General features: G+C 38.7%; 1 long non-coding RNA gene across 1 annotated transcript in view; it reads left to right on the forward strand.

The window, feature by feature from the left end:
• The window catches only part of LOC117802274, a 42,962-nt gene extending 30,444 nt beyond the window's left edge, over positions 1 to 12,518 (forward strand). Inside the window, exon 3 of the long non-coding RNA XR_004625365.1 lies at positions 12,395 to 12,518. This is a non-coding gene — a long non-coding RNA (uncharacterized LOC117802274). The remainder of the gene's footprint in view (positions 1 to 12,394) is intronic.
• The last annotated feature ends 2,714 nt before the right edge of the window (positions 12,519 to 15,232 follow it).

The following is a 15,232-nucleotide window of genomic DNA, read 5'->3' on the forward strand; positions in this document are numbered from 1 at the left end:
GGGGGGGGGGGGGGGGGGGGGGGGGGGCGGAGAAGACATAACTGTTGACCAGAGTTGGGTGGGAGATGATTCCCTATGCCTCATTTCACTTTTTTGGCCAAACCACCTGTTTCAAAACAGCTGCCTTTTCGGAACTAATTCCACAAGTGAGAGCTAAGGGCAACCCTCCCATGGATAGGATAAATCTGCATTGTTGAAGCTGCTTATCTGCAGGATGAATGAGCCCAGAATATGTAAACTCCCTTCCCACCTCTTATAAAAATACCTCCAGTGAAAAGCACTTTGGCCCTTTTCTACTTTCTATTAGTTCAGATTTCAGCATATCCTTCTTTGCTTTATTATTTAAGTTTATATATTTCGTCTAGTCCTCAAACAGATTTTAAAGCCTTTAAAGGCAGAGGACACTTTCCTAAAAACTTTAAATCTGGCCTGGCTGAATAGATGCACAGTGAGTATCTTTTGATGATGGCGTAAGGGCACAAGGCGTTTAGTTGGTCAGGTTGTCATTTATTGGCTCATAATAAACCTTGGATTCTATGTCTTCAACACACTTCTCAAATAGTTCATTACAGAGAGCCACTAGGCAATGGTTGACGATCATTAATAAAAATAGCTAATATATTAGAATTCATGGTCAAGATAGGAAATACTTATTACTTGTCATATGTTCCCCAGGGTTACAGTTGGTAATCCTCAGCAATTTGTTAAAAAAATTAAAAAAAAAAAACCCTCGAACTCATTTTGTTATCCATCAAAAACGAGGACTCCGTGAAACATTAATTTTCTAAAATTGCTGCATATTTAAATGTGATTGTAATTGCTCCTTAGCGTTTTAAAATTATAACATTGGTACCAAATGCTTTAGAATCCAAAGAACAGTCTATCGGGTTTGGCATTTTTGTCTAAAATGGTCTATAACATAATAGATAACTGATTATCCCATCCACATTATTTGGATTCAACTTAAATGCCAGGTTTCATCATTAGGGTGGAAAAAAAAACCCTCAAGAGACTTAAAATAGATCGCATATTTAGTTGTCCCCTTCATTTCCCCCACTAGACTTACAGGTGGCTGCTCACTTGTAGTTTCAGTAATCTCACTAGCTGCTAGTGGTTCCCAGTCCTGGCCACACTTTGGGATTAACCCATGAACTTTGAAATAATACTGGTGGCTAGGTTCCTTCCCTAGAAATTCTTATTTACTTGCTCTGGGGTGTGGCCTCAGCATCTACTTTTTTTTTTCTTTAAAGATTTTATTTATTTATTTGACAGAGAGAGCAAGCACAAGCAGAGGTTGCTGTAGAGGAGGAGGGAGAAGCTGACTCCCCGCTGAGCAGAGAGCCCAGTGTGGGATTCGATCCCAGGATGCTGGGATCATGATCTAAGCCAAAGGCAGACCTCAACCAACTGAGCCACCCAGGCGCCCCAAATAGGGGGTTTTAGTTCTTTGTTTTATTTCCTTTTCTTGTTTCATTGTGCTTGCTAGAACTTCCAGTACTATGTTGAGTAGCAATGGTGAAATGGAACATACTTGCTTTATTCCTGATCTTAGAGGGAAGGCATTCAGTTCTTCATTATTAAGTACAGTGTTCGTTATAGGTTTATTTTTAATTTTTTAAAATCAGTTTGAGGAAGTTCCCCTTATTCCTAGTGTTCTGAGAGTTTTTATCATGAATTGATATTGAATTTTGTCAAGAACTTTTTCTGCGTCAGTTGATAGGATTATGTGACTTTTCTTCGTTAGCCTATAAACATGGTAGATTATACTGATTGATTTACAAATCTTGAACCATCCTTGTATGCCAGGAATAAATACCCCTACTAGGTCACGGTATATAATTCTGAGCTGACATAGTGCTAAAATCTTTTTGCTAATATTTTGTCAAGGATTGCTGCATTTATTTCATGAGAGATATTAGACTATAGTTGTATTTTTTTCTTTTTTTTTTTTTTGCGGGGGGGACTGTATTTGTCTGGTTTGGGTGTCAGGATAATAATGGCTTCCTAAAATTAATTGGAAGTGTTCTGCCTTTTCTATTGTAGGGAAGAAAGTGCATGGTAATTGGTGTTAATTTTTTTTTTTTAATGTTTGGTAGAATTTTGTGATGAAACAATGTTGGCTGGAGATTTTCCCCCCTAGAACTTGAAAATTACACATCCAATTTACTTAATAGGTATGGGGCTATTCATAATATCTATTTTATATGGTGGGAGTTGGGATTGGTGGTGCTTTTTGAGGAAATGGTTCATTTTACCTGAGTTGTCAATTTCATGTGTGTAGTATTCTCTTACTATTCTTTGATGTATATTACTCTTTCATTCCTAATATTATTAATTTGTGTCCTATCTCTTTTATCTTTGTTAGCCTTGCCAGAGATTTGTCAATTTTATTGTTTTTTGTTTCAAAGAACTTTTTGTTTCACTAATTTTCTCTATTTTTCTGCCTTCAGTTTCATGGATTTCTACTCTTACCATTATTATTTCTTCCCTCTCCTTGCTTTGGGCTTATTTTTTCTCTTTCTTTTCTAGGTTCTTTAGATACGATCTCAGATTTTTGAGAATCTTTCTGCCTTCTAATAAGTTATCAGTACTATGAGTTTTCCTCTCAGCACTGTTTCTGCTGCATCCCATAAATTTTAATATGTTGTATTTTCACTTTCACTCAGTTCAGTGTGTTTTTCAATTTTTATTGAGACTTCCTCTTTGACCCTTGGGTTATTTAGAAGGGTGTTGTTTGGTTTCCAGGTGTTGGTTTATTTTCCCATTATCTTTCTGCTAGTGTTGTCTACTTTGGCTTCATTCTTATCAGAGGATACATTCTGTTTGATTTAATTCTTTAAATTCCTTGAGGTTTGTTTCACAGCCCAGAATCTGATGTAACCTCATGTATGTTCTGTGGTTACTTGAAAAGAATGTTGCTCTTGCTGGGCAGATTGTCAGTTAGCTTCTGTTGGATGATGGTGGTGTTGTGTTCGTTGATACCTTTGCTGATTTTCTGTCTAGTTCAATCAGTGTTTGAGAGAGGAATGTTGAAGTCCCAACTGTAATTGTGAACTTGCCTATTTCTCCTTTCAGTTCTATCAATTTTTGTTCACATATTTTGCAACTCTGTTATTTGGTGCATACCATTTAGAATCACTATGTCTTCTTGGTTAATCAACCCTTTTATTATTATGCAATGTCCTGTCTCTCTTTGTCCCTTACAATTTTTCCTGCTTTGAATGGTAGTTTTTCTAATGTTAATATAACCAGCTTTTTTACTCATTTTTGATTAATGCTTGCATGGTATATCTTTTTCCATCCTTACTTTCATCCTACCTGTATCAGTATATTTAAACAGCATATCTTTGGGTCATTTCTTTTGTTGTTTATCCTTTCTGTTGATCTTGTTTCCTTAGTTGGTGTATTTTACATTAAATTACATTAATTTACAATTATATTAAATGTAATTATTGATGTTTTATGACAAGTCTGCAATCTTATTTATGTTTTACGTTTGTTCTCTCATTTATCTGCTCTCTTTTTCTTGCTTTCCTGCAGGATACTTGAGCTTTAAAAATGCCTATTTGATTTTATCTATAGCGTTTTTGAGTGTATCTCTTCGTATAGCATTTTTAGTGGTTGCTCTAGAATTGCATTATATGTACATAACTTAAAACAGTCTACTGGTATTAACAGTTTACCAATTCAAGTGATATGCTGAAATTTCCTTCTCTTTAATATCTTTTTAACTTCCTCCACTTGCAATATAATTTCTTAAGTATTTCCTGTATACATTTAGAACCGTGTAAGGTAGTGTTATAATTTTTGGCTCAATAGTCAAATATTTTTTAGAAAACTCAAGTGGGGAAAGAAAACCTAATGCACTTATCTATGTTTTTATTATTTCTGTTGCTTTTTCTTTCTTTCTGACATTCCAAGATTCCTTCTTTTATCATTCCCTTTCTGTTTAGAAAATTCTTCAGCCATTCTTTTAGGGTAGGTCTGCTGTGACAAATGATCTTAGTTTACCTTCCTCTGAGAATGCCTGGATTTACCCTTCATTCCTGAAGGACATTTTTGGTGAATATAAAATTCTGGGTTTGACAGTTCTTTTCTTTGAAGACTTGAAAAATATTGTACCACTTTCTTCTGGCCTCCATGATTTTGGATGAGAAATCTGCTGTCATTTTGGTTATTCTTCCTCTGTAAATAAGATGTTGCTTTTTCCTCGATGCTTTAAAAATTTATTTTTTTTCCTTAGATTTCAGAAATTTGTCCATAATGGGCATTGGTGTGGATTTCTCTGGGTTTATCCCTCTTGTCATTCACTTACCTTTATGAATCTGTTTGTTATTGCCTTTTGCCAAATTGGGGGATTTTTCAGCCATTATCTTTTTAAAATACATTTTCAGCGACATCCTCTTTCTCTTCTCCTTCCTGGTCTCCAAGGATGTGAATGTTAGGTGCCCTGTTATTGTACTACCAGTCTCTGAGGCTCAACTCATTTTTAAAAAGTCTGTTTTCTCTCTATCTTCCAGATTGGCTAATTTGTATTATTATGTTCAAGATCATTGATTCTTTTGTCCCTTCATTCTGCTGTTGAGGTCATCCATTGGGTTTTCTGTTTTGTTTGGTTTCGGTTTTTATTACCGTATTTTCCATTTCTACAATATTCTTTGTGTTCTTTTTTATATCTGTGCTTTCTTTGCTGAGACACTGTAATTTATTTGTTTCAAGCATGTTCATAATTGCTCACTAAACATTTTTATGATGGCGCTTCAAAATCTATGGTCAATAACTTCAACAGCTCTGTCATCACAGTGTTGGTGTCTATCAATTTTCTTTTCTCATTCAAGTTGAGATTTTTCTGATTCTTGTTATGAAGAGTGATTTTCTGTTGAAACTTGAATATTTGGGGTATTATGTTGAGACTCTGGATCTTACTTAGAGCTTCTGTGTTAGAAACTCTTCTACAGAGATCTGGCAGAGGAAGTAGGGTGGGGGGAGAGGGAAAAAGGTGCTGCCTTGTTGCTGTCTGGTAGGGGTGGAAATCCATGCCTGTGTTGATCCCTGAAAGGAATGGGCCTTCCATTGGGAGTTCTGGCTCCCCACTAGGCCTCTGCTGGGCATGAGGGCTCCATTACTGTTCCCCACATGGCTTCCACTGACATTGTGAACTTGGGGTGGTCTTGTTCCTGCTGAGTGGCGATGAAAGTCGTGACCCTCCAGTAAGCCGTCTCTGACAACACTCCAGGGAAGAAGGAAAGAACACTTAATTACTTCTGAGTGGAGTGCGAGTCCAGGCTCTTCACACAGTCTCAATGGACACCATTGCGGGGGGCGTCCCCCTATTGTCTTGTGGGGATGAGAGTCTTGGCTCTCTACTTTCCTTCTCTGACACCACTCAGGTAAGAGTGTTGGGGTACCTGGCAAGGAGAGAAGTCTAAGCTTCCACTCAGTTTTTGCTGGTTCGGGTGGGGATGGAACCACAGTTTTCTCTGTGGTATTTGGAGTAAAGCCATGACTGTCTAAGCATTTTCTCCCTGGCTACAATGCCCCCTTGTCTTCTGTTGAGAGAGAACAGGCTTTTGTTGAGGCTTTTTTTGGTCTGCGCTTTCTGGTATTTCTGGATTGCCAGCTTTCTAGCACATCATCTGGGATATTTGAGGCAAAAAGAAAGCTCATGGAGTGCACTGCATACCGTTCCTTAGGTGCCAACCTCCCTAACTGCTTTGCCTATTTCTCTTTGCCTCGTCTTCAGTCTTCTCATATTTACTTTTTTTAATGTAATGCCTAGAGTTCTTAGTTGTACTTAGTGGGAGGAATACAGAGAAGTGCTTCTAGTTCATCTTTCTGGAAACAGAAGACCTAATGTTTTCTAAAAGCTGCATAGGTGATTCTAAAAAAGTATATAGTCAGAGTTGAGAACCGCTGAGCTATGCCTATCTGTTTAACATTGTAGGTTATGAAGGGGTCTCAGTTTCTATTTCTGTTAGGTTTGGGACTGTTTTCAAATAATTTGAACATAAGTGCATTTTCTCTTGGCCAGCATCGAAAATACTTTGAAGGAGGGAACAACACCTTCTTATTCTTTGGAAGGCCGCTGAGCCTAGTGGCATGGCTAAGCCTTTTGGAAGCAGAATAGATATATTATAATGAGATTTTTGGCAAGCTTCTTAGCTTCTTAGCTTTTTGAAAGTCAATAAAAATTAATTCACTGTTTTTTTGAGATTAAATATGCTTATATGTAAAAAATATATCACAGAGCCAGATCAACTAATAATATATGTTTAAATATTAGGTCTTTCTTCTCACAGTCATGCTCAATATAGCACTTGTATATAGTGATTATAGAAGCTAAATACTCGGGCTGGGTTCTTGAATCAGAGGACTGACCCTGGAAACCTTTTTTTTTTTTAATTTTAATGTTTTTTTATTATATTATGTTAGTCACCATACAGTACATTCCTGGTTTCTGATGTAAAGTTCGATGATTCATTAGTTGCGTATAACACCCAGTGCACCATGCAATACGTGCCTTCCTTACTACCCATCACCAGTCTATCCCATTCCCCCACCCCCCTCCCCTCTGAAGCCCTCAGTTTGTTTCTCATAGTCCATAGTCTCTCATGCTTCATTCCCCCTTCTGATTACCCCTCCTTTCTTTATCCCTTTCTTCCCCTACCGATCTTCCCAGTTCTTATGTTCCATAGATGAGAGAAATCATATGATAATTGTCTTTCTCTGCTTGACTTATTTCACTTAGCATTATCTCCTCCAGTGCCGTCCATGTTGCAGCAAATGTTGAGAATTCGTTCTTTCTGATAGCTGAGTAATATTCCATTGTATATATGGACCACAGCTTCTTAATCCAGTCATCTGTTGAAGGGCATCTCGGCTCCTTCCATGATTTGGCTATTGTGGACAATGCAGCTATGAACATTGGGGTGCATATGGCCCTTCTCTTTACTACGTCTGTATCTTTGGGGTAAACACCCAGTAGTGCAATGGCTGGGTCATAGGGTAGTTCAATTTTTAACTTTTTAAGGGACCTCCACACTGTTTTCCAGAGTGGCTGTACCAACTTGCATTCCCACCAACAATGTAGGAGGGATCCCCTTTCTCCACATCCTCTCCAACAATTGTTGTTTCTTGCCTTGTCTATCTTTGCCATTCTAACTGGCGTAAGGTGGTATCTCAGTGTGGTTTTGATTTGAATTTCCCTGATGGCTAATGATTTTGAACATTTTTTCATGTGTCTGTTAGCCATTTGTATGTCTTCATTGGAAAAGTGTCTGTTCATATCTTCTGCCCATTTTATGATTTGTTTATTTGTTTCTCGTGTATTGAGTTTGAGAAGTTCTTTGTAGATCTTGGATACCAGTCCTTTATCTGTGGTGTCCTTTGCAAATATATTCTCCCATTCCGTGGGCTGTCTCTTAGTTTTTTTGACTGTTTCCTTGGCTGTGCAGAAGCTCTTTATCCTGATAAAGTCCCATAAGTTCATTTTATCTTTTATTTCTCTTGCCTTTGGAGATGTGTCGTGAAAAAGGTTGCTCTGGCCGATGTCATAGAAGTTGTTGCCTATGTTCTCCTCTAGAATTTTGATGGATTCCTGTCTCACATTGAGGTCTTTCATCCATTTGGAGTTTATTTTTGTGTATGGTGTGAGAGAGTGGTCAAGTTTCATTCTTTTGCATGTAGCTGTCCAATTTTCCCAGCACNCCTCAATGTCTTTCAAGAGTGATTTATAGTTTCTAGAATATAGATCCTTTACGTCTCTGGTTAAGTTAATTCCAAGGTAACGTATGGTTTTTGGTGCTAAGTGGTGTAAGTGGGACGGATTCCCTAATTTCTCTTTCTTCAGTCTCATTTTTCGTGTATAGAAATGCAACTGATTTCTGCGCATTGATTTTGTGTCCCGCCACATTACTGAATTGCTCTATAACTTCTAATAGTTTCGGAGTGGATTCTTTTGGGTTTTCCATATAGGGTATCATGTCATCTGCGAGGAGAGACATTTTGACTTCTTTGATGCCGATTTGGATACCTTTGATCCCTTTTTGTCTTCTGATTGCTGTTGCAAGGACTTCTAGTACTATGTTGAATAATAGTGGCGAGAGTGGGCATCCTTGTCGTGTTCCTGATCTTAAGGGAAAGGCTTCCAGCTTTTCCCCATTGAGAATAATGCTTGCAGTAGGCTTTTCATAGATGGCTTTTATGAGATTGAGAAATGTACCCTCTATTCCTACACTCTGAAGGGTTTTAATCAGGAAAGGATGCTGTATTTTGTCAAATGCTTTTTCTGCATCAATTGAGAGGATCATATGGTTCTTGAGTCTTTTCTTGTTGATATGATGTATCACATTGATTGATTTGCGAGTGTTGAACCATGCTTGNGATCACGCCCTGAGCCGAAGGCAGACGCTTAACCGCTGTGCCACCCAGGCGCCCCTGAAGGGTTTTAATCAGGAAAGGATGCTGTATTTTGTCAAATGCTTTTTCTGCATCTATTGAGAGAATCATATGATTTTTGAATTTTTCCTTCTGGATAAAATCTAAGACACTGATAGATATGCGAATGTTGAACCACGCTTGCATCCCAGGGATGAATCCCACTTGGTCATGATGGATAATCCTTTTAATGTACTGTTGGATTCTATTAGCCAGGATCTTGTTGAGGATTTTGGCGTCTATATTCATTAGGGAAATCGGTCTGTAATTCTCCTTTTTGATGGGGTCTTTGCTTGGTTTGTGGATCAAGGTAATATTGGCCTCATAGAATGAGTTTGGTAGCTTTCCTTCTGTTTCTATCTTTTGAAATAGCTTTAGGAGAATGGGTATTATTTCTTCTTTGAATGTTTGGTAGAATTCCCCAGGAAAACTGTCCGGGCCTGCAGTCCCTGGAAGCCTTTTAACCTCAGACTCAGTATTAGCCAGATAAATTGTTCTGGGGAAGATACCATGGTGAAAATAGAAACGTGGATTTTTTTATTTTTTATTGATCCAAGAGGGCAGTTGTGTAAGTCAATAAGGAAGACTGTTGACATTGCTGAATAAAGGTAAAAGTGATTGTGGTCTAATTGAGTAGGGAAGGAAGTAAAACCATAGCAGGGATTAAAGAACTAGGAGAATAGTTATAAGTGAAGGGCATAGCAGTTTCATTAAGTAAAATTCTTTCTACTTCACTTTACTTTCCCATTCTCTTTGGAGAGTTCCTTTTCTTTACCTATTCCTTAAATGTTGGTGTAATTTGAGGTTTTGCCCTCTTCTTCCCTTGTGTGCTGACCCTGGATAATCTTGTCCAATTCAAAGGAGTCAGAAAAAGGTAGAAGATCCCAATTTATGTCTTCAGCTCAAATCTCTCCCTTAAACTCTAGACTCATGTAGTGGGTCTCTGCTTATCCCAGGATGTCTCTCTTTGGATATGTCACTGGCTTTTCAACCTCAAAATGTCCAGATTCCCCCACTCATCTGTGTTCTCCGTCTCATTAAACAGCACCTCCATTAATTCAGATACTCAGGCCAGAAACTTAGGTATCATCGTTTTAGGTGTCAAGCAACTCCTATTGATTTTTCCTTCAGGAATCCCTCAAAACTTACAGAGCTCCAAGGGAAGGAATGTTGGAAGGATGCCAAAATGTGGCAGAGAGGAGGTAAAATAACCTCCCCAATTTCAAACTAATATCCCCTTACCATCTGTCTACATTATGGGGTACCTGATAGGATTGTTAGTATTGTTCTTAGCATCTAGACCAGTTAGCTACTGCTAGTATTTCAATTTTTAGTTTCATATTCTTTGTAGAACTCCATATCCTCATATACCATCTCTGTTTTTTGTTTGTTTGTTTGTTTGTTTGTTTCTCATTTTGACTTTATGGTAATCACTGCCATAAGTGGAGCTCTTATTTCTTTTCCATCACTCAGTCTATTAGTTATGGTGTAGGTTATGTTAAAGTAAGATCTTAGTTGCTTAGAGAAACAAAGGTTTATTTCTTGCTTCTGCTACATGTCCATCATGTGTTGGCTAAAGACACTGCTCTGTGTCTTTTTCTTCTAAGTTTTTTTCTTCCAAATGTGAGTAAGACTGATGGAGCCTCTACCATCTGGAGGGTTGTCTGTGCTGTGCCACAAAAAGTGGGGAAGCAGGTATATCCTACATCGGCTCTGAAAGGTTTCTGCTTGGCAGTGATATACATCTATTGAGCTCATCTTCTGATGACCAAAGCATGTCACCATGCCCACCTTCAAGTAGGTTGGGAAGTGTAGTTTTACTCTATGCCATGAAGATGGAAAATTGGAATAGCTGGTGGGCCTCTCTAATGACACACTCAAGGATCTTCTGCTGGCAGCTCTCCCTCTCTTTCTTTCTCCTTCATTTCCCCTCTCCCTCCTTCCCTCCTACGGCCTCATACTCTCTCTCCCCCACTTCCTTCCTTTCTTCCTCCCTCCCTCCCTTCCTTCCATCCATGGACCTTTTGCAAATAACTAGAAAAACGTTCCTGGGAATTCTACAAAAGTGGGAGCTAAGCATTCAGTACTACAGGATGGTTACAAGTATTGAAAAAAATGGATTTGCTAATACGTTGCACCGTAACTGCCTAGCTAGTGGTTCTAAGTGCAGTCAGACTATGCGCAATGATCTAAAGTAGCACAGATAATAGACACAGGGCCTAAAGAGACTGCAGACAAATTAGAGTTTTAGCAAAGACCCAAAGTGCATCTCATCACCCTTGTCCTATAGCTCTAGGGTGCTGATGTCGCTGTTATTGCATGAATCACCACAGCAATTGATGAATGTAAAAATTCAGTGTATATTTTATACCTTTTCTGTGTCTCATTCTGTCTGTGTCTCTGTTTTTCTATTAAATCTAGGCACTAAGAAAGCATTTTCTCTTTTTTGTAATTTAAAAGCTTTTTAATAGGTTCAATATATATGAAAAGGTTTGAAAATTGACTCCTGACAAAACAGAACTCCATAGTTATACTCATTATTATATAGGCATTTATGTCAAACCCATTCCTTTCATCTTTCCTTCTTGGTATGCTCACGTTCACTGCTAGGACTATGTCTTCAGCAGCGAGAGTGGATCACAGCTGATGGCCAGTTTTATACTGTAATGAGGAAGACCTGTTAGATATGAACTGGGGTACCGACCTCATCATAGACCACTTACTAACATTAAACCAATGCTAACAGCTAAGGAGAATGATAGCAAGGAAATCCAGTCTATTATATGTGTCAACGATAATATATGTATGTACGTATATGTGTGTGTGTGTGTGTGTATTTTTTTTTCTCATCTTGCACCATGTCCCCATGTCCACATACCTTCATGGAGTGCTACACTTATTTGCTGTCCGCACCAAGTCCCATTCCTGTCCCTTAGACTCTGGGCGGGGAGGGCTCCCAACCCACCGTGCTTGGACTCAGTAGAAAGTTAGCCTACAACCATGTATTAAAAAAAGAAATAACCTTACAATCATTTGAAACAAATGCCAATTATTACTTTTAAAAAGCTACCTGCTTTCAATTAAGCAGGAAATTATCTAAGAAGCCACTTAATTTGCTTTGGTCTGTAGTCTCACAACTGCTTTATGCTGAGTGGAGCATGAAATTAAATATGTAACAACTCTCCTAACGGTTGTTTCAGAATGCCAGCATTTTAGAATCTTAGGTATTCCGAGTGGTAACAAATACAAAATCAAAGGATATGAGAATTGAATTTGAGAAAAAAATAGAAAATATTAATGTCCTCTATATATTTGCATATAGATGATATGTGTTTTAAAACTGTGAAGTTTTAAAGAATATATTTTCTATTAATTTTTGCATACAGGAAGGATAGCCATTCCTGTATGGAAAAAAAAAATCTCTCTGACTTACAATACAATGCCACTTTTCCCCTCCCCACCATGGAAATTCTTACACTATGTTCTTGGGTCCAAATATAAAGTAGATTATGTAGGGATAGATTAAAAGAGAAGGTCATAATGAATTTTTACCATTTGCTGAAGAAATGCTAATACTAATCCCCTGTTTGAGGTATTTGTCTTTGTTAAGAGCCAAAAATACATACTGTTTGCAATGGAGAAACTGTTTATATTGACATATAAGGGCACTGGTTTACGCAGGAAATTTTAGAAGCATTACTAAAATGACACTTCAGTCAGTACTAACAATGTTGTAAATGCTAGATGGTTCTCAGAGCCTCTTATTTATTTAAAACATTTTTTACAACTTTAAAACTATTTTTATACTAGATAAATCTTTTCAAACACTAATCATATTACAAGTAAACATTTTAAAAATCTCTGTATAAATGTGGATAAAAGTGTACTTGTTCTTTTGCAGTTTGTATTCCAAACCAACTCTTTTCTTTCTTTCTTTCTTTTTTTTTTTTTAAACTAGGTTAGACATCCTGCCATTTTACCAGGAAATTTTGACAAACATTGAAGAATCTGACTGGATATCTCTTCCCCTCCCAGGTGAAGCAAGGCAAGTTTGAGCTGAGAGGGTATGTGGTCCTCAAGTTGCTCTGATAATGAATATTCATTATTTCGTTCTCAAGCTGCTTAATATTCTCATTTCTACTTCCCCAATCTATCTATACTTGGTGATATTGTTAACAAGAGTTTCCAGTTTTAGAAAACTATTATCTATAAAAATTCTCTGAGAAGCTGAGAAAAAAGAGACCATGGCAATTTATGGGGTTGGGGCTGTTTTTCTAGAACCAAAGTTCTCCTGCACTTGTCCTTGAGCCTTTTTTGATCAGAGAAAGCGCACAGACCTTAATCGTGGAATCCTGGTACCAAAATCTGTGTGGCCTGAGGAGAGCTGCTTCTCTGGCTGGAGGGCTACAAACTATCATGTTGTTTTATGTTAATTGTCTGTCAGAATCCTGAGGCTTGCCTGGGATACTGTAAGAAAAGCAGCACTTAGAGTGGCTGACACGTAGTAGGGCCTCATTAGCATGACTGGAGTGCCTTCAGTTAATTGGTGGAACATCTTGGCTTCCTTTTCTGGTTGCTGCCCAGCGAGGCCAGGTCGTGGAAGGCACTTTGTGTCATGATTTCTTTTATCCTCCCAACAGCCTGGTGAGGTAGGTGCTGGTTATTATCCCCTTTACAGTTGTGGATAGCAGGACACAGAGACTGATGGTACCATTTCAGACAGAAATCCACAGGTGAGATTGGCATTTTGAGTTCAGAAGGCTTTTTTTTTTTTTTTAAATCCCCCTGAAAGTCAACCAAAAGTTTTCCCTACTAGTAGGATCTACATGCATCATGATTGGCCTGCAAACATTTGCCCAGTTTAACTGTGTGTCTTTGGGCAGGAACATTAATGACCAAGGGCAGGATAATAGTTCTAAGACTGTAGGCATAGCTGGTTTGATTGCCTTTGCTGTATTGTGCTTTGCAGATGTTGCTTTTTTTTTTTACATACAAGGCATATGGCAAGCCTGTGTCAGTCAAGTCTATCGACACCGTATTTCCAACAGGATTTGTTTGTTTTGTGTCTCTGGGTCATATTTTGGGAATTCTCACAGTATTTCAGACTTTGCATTATTATTCTATGTGTTAGGGTCCTCTGTGATCAGCGAGCTTTGATTTCACTATTGTAGTTGTTTTGGGGACCCAAGGAACTGGGCCAGTATAAGATGGCAAACTTAACTAAGAAATGTTATGTGTGCCTTGACTGTTCCACCAACTGGCAGTGTCTCTACCTCTCTCCCTCTCCTCAGGCCTCCTTTTTCCCCGAGACACAATAATACTGAAATTCGTCCAGTTAATAACCCTGTAACGATCTCTAGTGTTTGAATGAAAGGAATTGTCATATATCTCTCAATTTAAATCAAAAGCTAGAAATGATTAGGCTTAGTTAGGAAAGCATGTCGAAAGCCAAGATAGGCTGAAAGCAAGGCCTCTTTTGCCGAACAGTTAGCCAAACTGTGAATGCAAAAGAAAAGTTCTTGAAGGAAATGAAAAGTGCCACTTCAGTGAATGCATGCATGATAAGAAAGTGAAAAAGCCTTATTGAGGATATGGAGACAGTTTGAGTGGTCTGGACAGAAGATCAAACCAGCCACAGTATTCCCTTCAGCCAAAGCCTCATCCAGAACAAGGCCCTAACTCTTCAACTCCATGGAGGCTGAGAGAGGTGAGGAGGCTGCAGAAGGAAAGTCTAAGCTGGCAGAGGTTGGTTCGTGAGGTTTAAGGAAAGAAGCCATCTTTGTGACACAAAAGTGCAAGGTGAAGCAGCAAGTGTTGGTGCAGAAGCTGCAGCAAGTTCTCCAGAAGATTGAGCTGAGAGAATTAATGAAGGTAGCTGCACGAAACAACAGATTTTCAATGTAGATGAAACAGCCTTCTATTGAAAGAAGATGCCACGTAGAGCTTTCGTAGCTGGAGAGGAGAAGTCAATGCCTGCCTTCAAAGGACAGCCTGGCTCGCTTGTTACAGGGCTAACGCAGCTGCTGACTTGAAGTTGAAGCCAATGCTCGTTCACCATTCCAAAAATCCTCGGGCCCTTAAGAACGATGCTAGATCTACCCTGCCTGTGCTCTGTAAAGGGAACAACAAAGCCTGATGACAGCCATGTTTACAACATGGTTTCCTGAATATTTTAAGCCCCCTGCTGAGACCTATTCAGGAAAAAAAAATATCCCTTTCAGAATATTACTGCTCTTTGACAATGCATCTGCTCACCCAAGAGCCGGTGGAGATGGACAAGAAGATGAACGTTGTTTTCATGCCCGCTGACACAACATCCATTCTGCACAACATCCATTCCATGGATCAAGGAATAATTTTGACTTTCAAGCCTTATGATTTAAGAAATACAATTTGTAAGGCTAAAGCTTTCATAGACAGGGATTCCTCTGATGGATCTGGGCAAAGTAAATTAAAAACCTTCTGGAAAGGATTCACCATTCTAGATTCCATTCAGAACATTCGCGATTTATGGAAGAGGGCAAAATATCAACATGAACAGGACTTTGGAAAAGCTGACTCAACCCTGCTATAGACTTTGAGGGGTTCACGACTCCAGTGGAGGAAGTCCCTGCGGATGTGGTGGAAACAGCAAGAAAACTAGGCGTGGAGCCTGAAGATGGGACTGAGCTGGTACCGTCTCGTGAACAAACTTGAACGGATGAGGAGATGCTTCTGATGGATGAACAAAGAAAGAAAGTCATTTCTTGAGATGGAATCTACTCCTGGTAAAGACACTGGGAAGATTGTTGAAATG

The sequence above is a fragment of the Ailuropoda melanoleuca genome, chromosome 5 (assembly GCF_002007445.2).
Source record: "Ailuropoda melanoleuca isolate Jingjing chromosome 5, ASM200744v2, whole genome shotgun sequence".
Taxonomy (NCBI): Eukaryota; Metazoa; Chordata; class Mammalia; order Carnivora; family Ursidae; genus Ailuropoda; species Ailuropoda melanoleuca.